The sequence below is a fragment of the Mus caroli genome, unplaced genomic scaffold (genome assembly GCF_978045245.1).
Source record: "Mus caroli unplaced genomic scaffold, Mus_caroli_1 scaffold_15, whole genome shotgun sequence".
Taxonomy (NCBI): domain Eukaryota; kingdom Metazoa; phylum Chordata; class Mammalia; order Rodentia; family Muridae; genus Mus; species Mus caroli.
The window spans coordinates 9,818,785-9,827,333 of NW_028227270.1; the positions used below are offsets into that span (position 1 = coordinate 9,818,785).

General features: G+C 44.4%; 1 non-coding gene and 1 pseudogene across 1 annotated transcript; both read left to right on the plus strand.

Annotated features, from left to right (window-relative positions):
* The first annotated feature begins 4,584 nt into the window (after positions 1-4,584).
* LOC115029207 (small nucleolar RNA SNORA70) lies at positions 4,585-4,720 on the plus strand. Its single transcript, XR_003834759.1, has one exon. It is a non-coding gene; the product is annotated as a small nucleolar RNA SNORA70 (small nucleolar RNA).
* Positions 4,721-4,784: 64 nt separating this feature from the next.
* LOC115029074 (large ribosomal subunit protein uL16-like) lies at positions 4,785-5,087 on the plus strand (annotated as a pseudogene).
* Positions 5,088-8,549: the final 3,462 nt, after the last annotated feature.

An 8,549-nucleotide genomic window follows, 5' to 3' on the forward strand; every position in this document is an offset into this window, starting at 1 on the left:
AGGTGGATTCAGCCCTTGAACGATGCAGGAGAACCAGGGTTCTCTCTCCCAGAGTGGTCATGGGTGTTGGTGTGCTGTATGTGTTTAGAATAATATTCCCACTTTCTCGGTCTCTCCTTCCTTCATTTCTTTAAGTCCAACAAATATCCATGCTTTAAGTTTCTAATATGAGCTCTGGGGCTCCCTGACCTCTTAACCTGCCCACAGCTGCTTCCCCTCCACACCCACTACCATCATAGTCCCACAGTCCACAGAAAGCAAGAGACTCTTGAGACTTAGTAAATGCTAGGACCATTCTCCTGGAGATGCGCATGAGCTGGACCTACTCATGCTGCCTAACAAACTCCTCAGGGATGGCCCCATGACTTGCTGACAGCCAAACATCTCCATCTTCCTCACCATGAGCATCTGGTTCCAGATGTATGGCAAAATTCACAGCCAGACAGACCCAACAACATAGCCCCTCTAAGACACCTGCAGGATGGCAGGTGTTATGCCCATCTGCTGCTGCTGCTGTTTAGAATTACTTCATGCTGGCTAAGCTGGTTTTGAGGGTGTAGTGGATTAAGACTCTGTCCGTAGTGTGAGCAGTAAACACGTGACCCAGGGCTTTCAGGACAGGGTGCGTGGCACTCTGTTTCATTCAGCACCACACCTCAAACACTCGGCAAGCAGCCGAGTTAAAGGCACTCCCTGAGATGCAGCAACACTCCATTCTAAGGTCTGAGTCACTCATCCAAGTCTTCTTCTACCCCAGCCCAACTCTCCTTAGGGTACAGGCAGACTGGTGGCATGGCTTCACAGGGAGAGACGCATGGGACAGGAAGTAAGGAACTGACAAGGGCCCACCGACTAGGCACTCACCTTGTGCCTTGTGCCTGGGACATTTAGGGGACAAGAACATTTAACTCTTCTCAGTGAAGCTGTACACAGATAACTCTTTCAGGTAGCTTGGCACTGAAAGATGCTAGAGAGTAAATATAAAGGAGATACCAAGTCCCAGGGGGCACCTGAACCTGAGGCCCTTTTGCAGGAGGCTAAAACTATGCCGTTCTTGTGTTTTATTATTTCAGGCACATGACAGGTTGCTCTTGTTCATAGACCATTATTAGACAGAAAACACTCAATTGTATTGAGATGTGGCTGTCCCTTAAGTGGAGTCCTGGGGTAATACAAAGGGACTAAGAGCCCTTGACAAGGGTAAGCTAGGGACTGTGATTTATCATGAACTGCATGTATGAAGCGTTTAGGTAGAGAAGCAAATAGGTGTAGAAGATTCCATCAGGCATCTGGTTAAAGTCCACCTGAGTGGGACCTTGGAGTGGTGCGTGTGTAGTGGCCATTCACTGTAGCTCTGACTCACAGGCCCTCCCTGAACCCAGCAGGAAAGACAGGAACTCTAAAGGCCAAGCATATCTAAGCAGACTCAGTGGACAAACAGTCAACACAGGCCAGGCAAATAATAACAAGAAGGCTGTGGGGACAGCCCAACAATATGGGATATAATATCAGACTCATTCAAGGCTTCTGACCAGACTTCCTCCAATAATCAGGGGGGGGGGGCAAAAAAACAAACAAAACAGAAAACAGGAAGAGGGGCTCTGGAGAGCCCGGCCCTAGCTGAGGCACTATTAGAAGTTGATGACCACTCAAGGAGAGAAAATCACTTTTCTGTGGGGATCCCAGCTACTGGGAGGCTGTCTACACCCTAGTGGGTGGCCTTGCATCTATTCATATATGGTCAGCACTAAATGGACTCAAGGATATTAATAATAATAATAACAAAAAAATAGGAGGGGTATGGGTAGGAGGTCTCTGGAGGAATTTGGAAGAAGGTAGGGGGAGCAGATAAGATCAAAAGACTTGAAGGATTCTGGCAGGTAGCAGAAATGTCTGCCTAGGGTTGCTCCTTTAGAAAGTCAATCCTACACTTGCATAATTCCAGGACTGAAAGTCTCCCTTAATCCTGTCCTAGGGCCTCCCTGCCTTACCTTAGTCCCAATCCTGTCTTAGAGACCAAGTTTCACCCTTCTTAAAATAAAAACACTCTCCAGGACCATAGGCTAAGTTTGATTCAAAGGTTTATGTGTGGGTGTCTCACTAGAAAATTCAATCCCAAGGACCAACTACAGCTCCAGGACAGCAAAGCCTAGGGGAGAGGTGACCAATGCCGAGGTGACCTATGGAATTGGCCACCGCCAAATACAGTGAATTTCCCAAACCATAGACTGTGTCATGGAAAATCACTAAGCTGGTACCTCAGCATCTCGGGGAAGGATGAGGAAAGAAGTAAGGATTGGCTTCCATCCTTCACTGAACAAAGTTTCTCCGTCTGATCCATGAACTTCCCATACTGTCGAATTATGCTGTGGCTGAACTCGTAGACCTGACCTTGGAGTTATGTTTTAGACTTGTCCTGTACGTTTCAACACACACATACACACACACGAGACACAGATACACACAAACATACACAGACACACACGGAGACAGATAAATACACACACAGACACACACACATAGAGACAGACACACACCTATACAGACACACACACACACACACACACACACACACACACGTCTACCTGTAGGATCACACCATCAGCATGCTCACAGTTCAATCTCTAATCTTTACATCTGCCCCAGCAACTAACACACTGTGGGTCAAACCCAGAGGAATACTTCCCAAATGGTAGGCCTCCAGCCTTTAAACAATGGTGAAAGTCCAGAAAATATGTGTGGATTGCTCCTCTCTCATTGAAAGCCAAGACTTATTTGGACTCCTGGGTAGATTTGAGCAGTTAAAATACCAAGGTAAGAAAAGAGACAGAGACATATTTGATAACTCATCAGGTCTTCCTCAGGGAGCCTTTAGGGAGTAGATTCTTCATAAAGAAGCATTTCCTAACCAAGTGTCATTCCTCTGTGTGTGTGTGTGTGTGTATGTGTGCGTGTGCAAGTGTGCATGTGTGTGTGTGTGTGTACGTGTGTGTGTGTGTGTGTGTGTGTGTGAGAGAGAGAGAGAGAGAGAGAGAGAGAGAGAGAGAGAGAGAGAGATCGTGGATCTGGGAGAACTCAGTTGCCTTCACAACACTGACAAACAGAAGCAAAGGAGGACTCAGAAGGTCATTTCATTCTCTACCAGTGGGGCAGGGGAGAATCTAGAGGGACGTTGGAAGGCTGTGGTTGGTAGGCTGTGGAACAGGGATTTGCCACTTCTATTGTTTACCAGATTCCTACTTTTGTGTCACATTGCCAGAGCAGTGTCATGACTTCCACCTTGAAAAATCTACAATGACTGGAGAGGACTCTGCTCCCAGGTACCATGCCTATTCAGGCATAGTAAGCCTGACCCTCCCGCTCATGTCACTTCCCACTTTTCCAGGTGAGGGGTGTGTGTGTTTAACCAACCAAGGTCAAGAAGTAATAAATGGAAAATCCCAGAAATAAACAATTCATCCATTTTAAATGATACTCCGTTCTGAGCATTGGGAAGGATTCCCCATCTGTTGTGTGTTGTCCTGGAGGACAGGAATCACCACAGCTCCTGCTTGCCAAGACTGTCCACTCCACGGCAAGTTAGAGGCTAGCCGAGACATAAGAGATTCTTGTAAGGAGGGGGAAGAAAGGGAAGAAACAAAGATTTGTATGATGGTTTTACAGAGACACAGAGACATATTTCAAGAAAACTGTCGGGACTAGCAGGCCCGAGTCTGTAGGAATTCAGCCCCAATCTCAAGGACATTCTTCCTTGTCTAGAAGACCTCAGTTTTTGCTCTGATTGCCTTTGGCCATATCAGACAAGGCTCATTTGCCCTAACACATGGATAAGAGAATGGAATCTGGTTAAGGTTAACTTGCTGTCTATATTAACTGCATCTGCAGACACCATCACAGCCACAGACAGAGGGTTTGACAGAGTAACTGGATAGTGATACCCAACCAAATGGATGCATAAAACCAACCAACTCACATACATAAAATATTTATTAAAAGCTACCTGATCATTTTACTGGTTGCTTACTTTTGTTGTTCAATTAAAAATGTGTTTCTAACTACTGTTTGTGGGGGCATGGACGTTCCACAGCATGACTTTAGTGTTCAGAAGGCAACTTGGTGGAGTTGGCTCTCTCCTTCCACCTTGACATAAAGTTGGGTGGTCAGACTCATGTAGCAAGCTCCTTTACCCACTGTAGCTTCCTGCCAACCATGCTGGAGGTTTGGAAGTTTTAAGCAGGGCTCTCTCTTTGCTGGTCATAATCTAATTTAGCAATGCCATTTAAGTATATTGCACTCAGGGCATAAAAATGTTTATGGCCTTTGACATATTCTGTCAAATTACTTTATAAGAATTCGTAACAACCTATGAAGGGCCAATAATTTTTTTGGTTAGCTTTCCTAGGCCACATTGACGGTCAGCCAAGATGATACGATGGTTTAGCGTTAATTATTGGTAAATGGAACATCTCCTAAGTGCGTACTTGAATTAATAAAAACAACCATTAGGCATATGCTTACCTTTAATTCCTGATCAAGTGATTCTATTTCTTTTCATTCTAGGGGAATGGATCATTGTAGGTTTAAAAAAATATTTTTCTACCGACCAAGTCCCCTTTTCCCACGGGGACTTTGGTGTGCAATGGTTGCAAACACCAGCTCCTTGGTAGTGTCTGTAGCCTATTATCTATATGGGTTGCCTCAAGGGACCTTGGAGACAATTTTCTGCCAGTTAGTAATCAAGCCTCTGATCACAATGCTGTCCCTGATCTAGGCTCCAGACAGGGATGTGTGGTGCCTTTGGGAAGCCCCAGGGCACAGTGGCCAGGGTTCACATTGGCCAGGTCATCATGTCCATCCGAACCAAGTTGCAGAATAAGGAACATGTGATTGAGGCTCTGCGAAGAGCCAAGTTCAACTTCCCTGGCCGCCAGAAGATCCACATCTCAAAGAAGTGGGGCTTCACCAAGTTTAATGCAGATGAATTTGAAGACATGGTTGCTGAGAAGCGGCTCATTCCTGATGGCTGTGGTGTCAAATATATCCCCAACAGTGGTCCTCTGGACAAGTGAAGAGCCCTGCATTTCTGAAGGCTTCAATAGTTCTCTCCTATACCCTACCAAATCGTGTTCAGTAATAAATCTCGCATCAAGTTTGCTTAAAAAAATATTTTTTGAAAGTGACTAATTATATTGAAAAATCATAGTGTTCCTTTTTGAAGACTTAATTATAGTGAACTTGTTTATAAACCCTAAAGGTATACACAATGAGGCAATATAGGAGAAAGGAGCAGGGCAGGGGAGCTGCTAAGTAGAAAAACTAAAAGTTGGGATATTAATTAATGCACTTTAAACACATTAGCAATTGAAAAGAACGCACAAGGAAGGGCCCCTGAGTGTCCTGTAATGTCAAAGGACAAACGCTTAAAGACCAACATTGGCTTTATTTTCCAATCCTGAATTGCAAACATCTACTCTGTTTTATAGGATAAAGAGTTTCCTGTTTCCAGAATAGAAAACAAAGCCAATTAAAATCTTCAAACTGTTGCATTGTTGCCCTTTGACAGTGGCGATAGTCGACACGGGATTCTGGGTATTTTTCTCTTTCATTACCCAATAAAATTGCCCATAAAAGCATTGTGTAATGTTTTCATTGGAATGAGAGGTTTTGTTTTGTTTTGTAGAATTCTATATATTTGGGAGACTTTGGAGTTCACAATAAACTCTGTATTGTTTAGAACTAAATGAAATGTTGGACTTCTCTTTTTGGATGTCTTTATTTTGTATTTAGCATGGAGGCTGAGGCTGTCTGAATTAAGCTCCATCGTGTTTTCTGTTATCATCTCCAGATTCCATGTTGGATTGTCCATTCTCATTGTCCTAATGAAATACCTTGAGATGTTAAAACATGAAGTTTCCTACTGTGGCCCCTCTTTGCCTTCTTTCTCCATGAACAAAGCCCATTTACCACGGCCTCTCTCTAGGCTCCTGTGTCTCCTTCCACTGGATTCCTCCTGACAGCTAACCACGCTGAACAGCCTTCTGAGTGCTTACTGAATACTTGGAGATATTCTTTGAAAGGATAACTCTTCCAGCTCTTCAGCAATTCTGGAAAACAATTATGTGTGAGTGTTTTGCTTGTGTGCATGTATGCGCACTATGTGCATGCCTGGAGCTCTTGGGGTCAGAAGAGAGAATCACACCCCCTAGAACTGCAGTTGCAGATCATTTTTGAATCACCACGTGGGTGCTGGGAACTGAACCTAGGTCTTCTTCAAGAGCAGCAAGTGTTCTTAACAACTGAGCCTTCCCTCCAGCCCCATTGTGCCCATTGTTACCTGAGTGAGCTGTAACTTTAAGAACTCTCCAGGGCTCTCGAGATGGCTTGGTGGGTAAGAGCACTGACTGCTCTTACGAAGTCCTGAGTTCAAAACCCAGCAACCACCGGGTGGCTCACAACCACCCATAGTGAGATCTGACGTTCTCTTCTGGCGCATCTGAAGCTATGTATAACAATAAATAAATCTTTGGGCTGGAGCAAGCAGGGACTGAGGGAGTGGAGTTGACCAGAGAGAGCAGAGGTCCTAAAAATTCAATTCCCAACAACCACACGAAGGCTCACAACCACCTGTACAGCTACAATGTACTCACATACATAAAATAAGTAAATAAATCTTTAAAAAATAATTCTTCACATATTCCTTATCACACATATGATTGCGGGATATTCTTTACATTTTACTGGTGGTGCAGCACAGGGGTTTTTAATTTGGATGAAATCCAGTTTATTGCAATTCATCCTCCTGTTTCTTTTCTCTTGTTGTGTGTGTGTCCTTTGTGTCACTTATAGGCACTTGTAAAGTCGATTGTCCTGAAGAACCCTTTCTGTGTCTTGTCATAAGTTTATTTTTATTATTATTTTTATTTCATGAAATAGGTGTTCTGCCTGTATGTGTGTAAGGTACCGTGTGCATGTGATACCTACAGAGACCAGAGAAGGCCCTGGAACTGGAGGTTCGGATGGCTATACGCTGCCGCAAGGGGGTTGGGAACTAAAGTAAGGTCCCCTGAAGAGCAGTCAGAGCTTATAAACACTAAGCCATTTCTCTAAGCCATCACAAGAGGTTTAGCTCTTACATTTGGGTCTATGGCCCATTGTGAATAAATGTTATGTACTGTGCAAAAGTATCTCTATTTTTAAAAACATGGTTTCACAGTTGCTTCGCTATTTGTTTAAATATTTCTTTTACATTGAGTTGTCTTGGCCTCCTTTGAAATTCAGTTGGCTACAAGCTTAACATATTTTGGGGATTTTAGTCATTTCGTCCCATTTATCTACCTGTCAGTCATGGAGCCAGTCCTGTTCGGTACTGGTTACTTACAGCTTCGTAGTAAGTTTTAATATCTATAAATTCCAGCCCTGTGTCTGCTCACATTATTCTGAGGCCTGGTGTTGCTCTGTAGCCCTGGCTGACTTTCAACTCACGCTTCTCTTGCCTCTGGCTCCCCTGGGATGTATTACCACATCCAAGCTGTGTATCTGCCACTTTTAATCTTGGAGATACTTAATTTTCTCAACTTCAGTTTTCTTATTCTGGTCAACAATGATATAAAGAATACATAGTTAGAGTTACATAAAAAGAAGAATATATTCTCACATCCTAGAGATAAATGGATTGGTCTGAAGTCATGGAAAGAAAGAGTCACCATTATCATATTTCAACTCATTTAATCCACCAAGGAAGGCTTGCCTCAGAGAACACACTTCTGCAAACCAGTCAGGGCCAGCTCCTCACTTCTGAAATCCAGCCGCTTGGGAAAACACTCATTCCGTACAAGGTTAAAGAGGACAGACTCCATTGTCAAATAAGTTCAGGGAGTAGTTGCTATTTTATCGCCGTCTTGGAGGTTCACTATGCCTCTGACTTGGGTCCATTTCCTAGGAAACAGACTGGGATGGAGGCATATGCGCAGCTGGGATGCTGGGCGGCACCATTTGACACACCTCTTAGAAGTGTTGATGGGAGAAGCACTGTGGGAGCTGTACTTCAAGCTGGGGAGCAGTACCGAGCAGGAGAACCTGGAGGTCAACACTCTTGCCAACGAGCCTCCAGCTGATCCCGCAAAAGGCTCTGGAGCTGGAATAGGCCTTCAGCATGGCCCTGCACTGAGCCAAGAGGGGAGGACACAGGCTATGCCAGGGGAGAGAGGAGGAAGCATGGGCAGTTCCACTCCATCCTGCCAGGGCAGCCTTCAGACATGGAGAGAGTTTTAATGAACTGTCGCCGAACCAAATGTCCATCCTTCAGCTGGCAGAGTGAATAACCTGCTCAGGGGCAAGACGGTGGGTGTGGCTTCATACAGGGAAGCACTTTGAGAGACACTTTGGGTTCACTGTGGTGTAATTGTGGGCTTTTCCACCCATGCCTTCGTTCCTGAAATAATTACTCTGAGACCTATTATTTATGAAAAAATGCCTAGGCCATAAGCTAGGTCTTGCTCCCTGACTAGCTAATAACTTAATTATCCCATTTATTCTATTCTGAGTGCCAC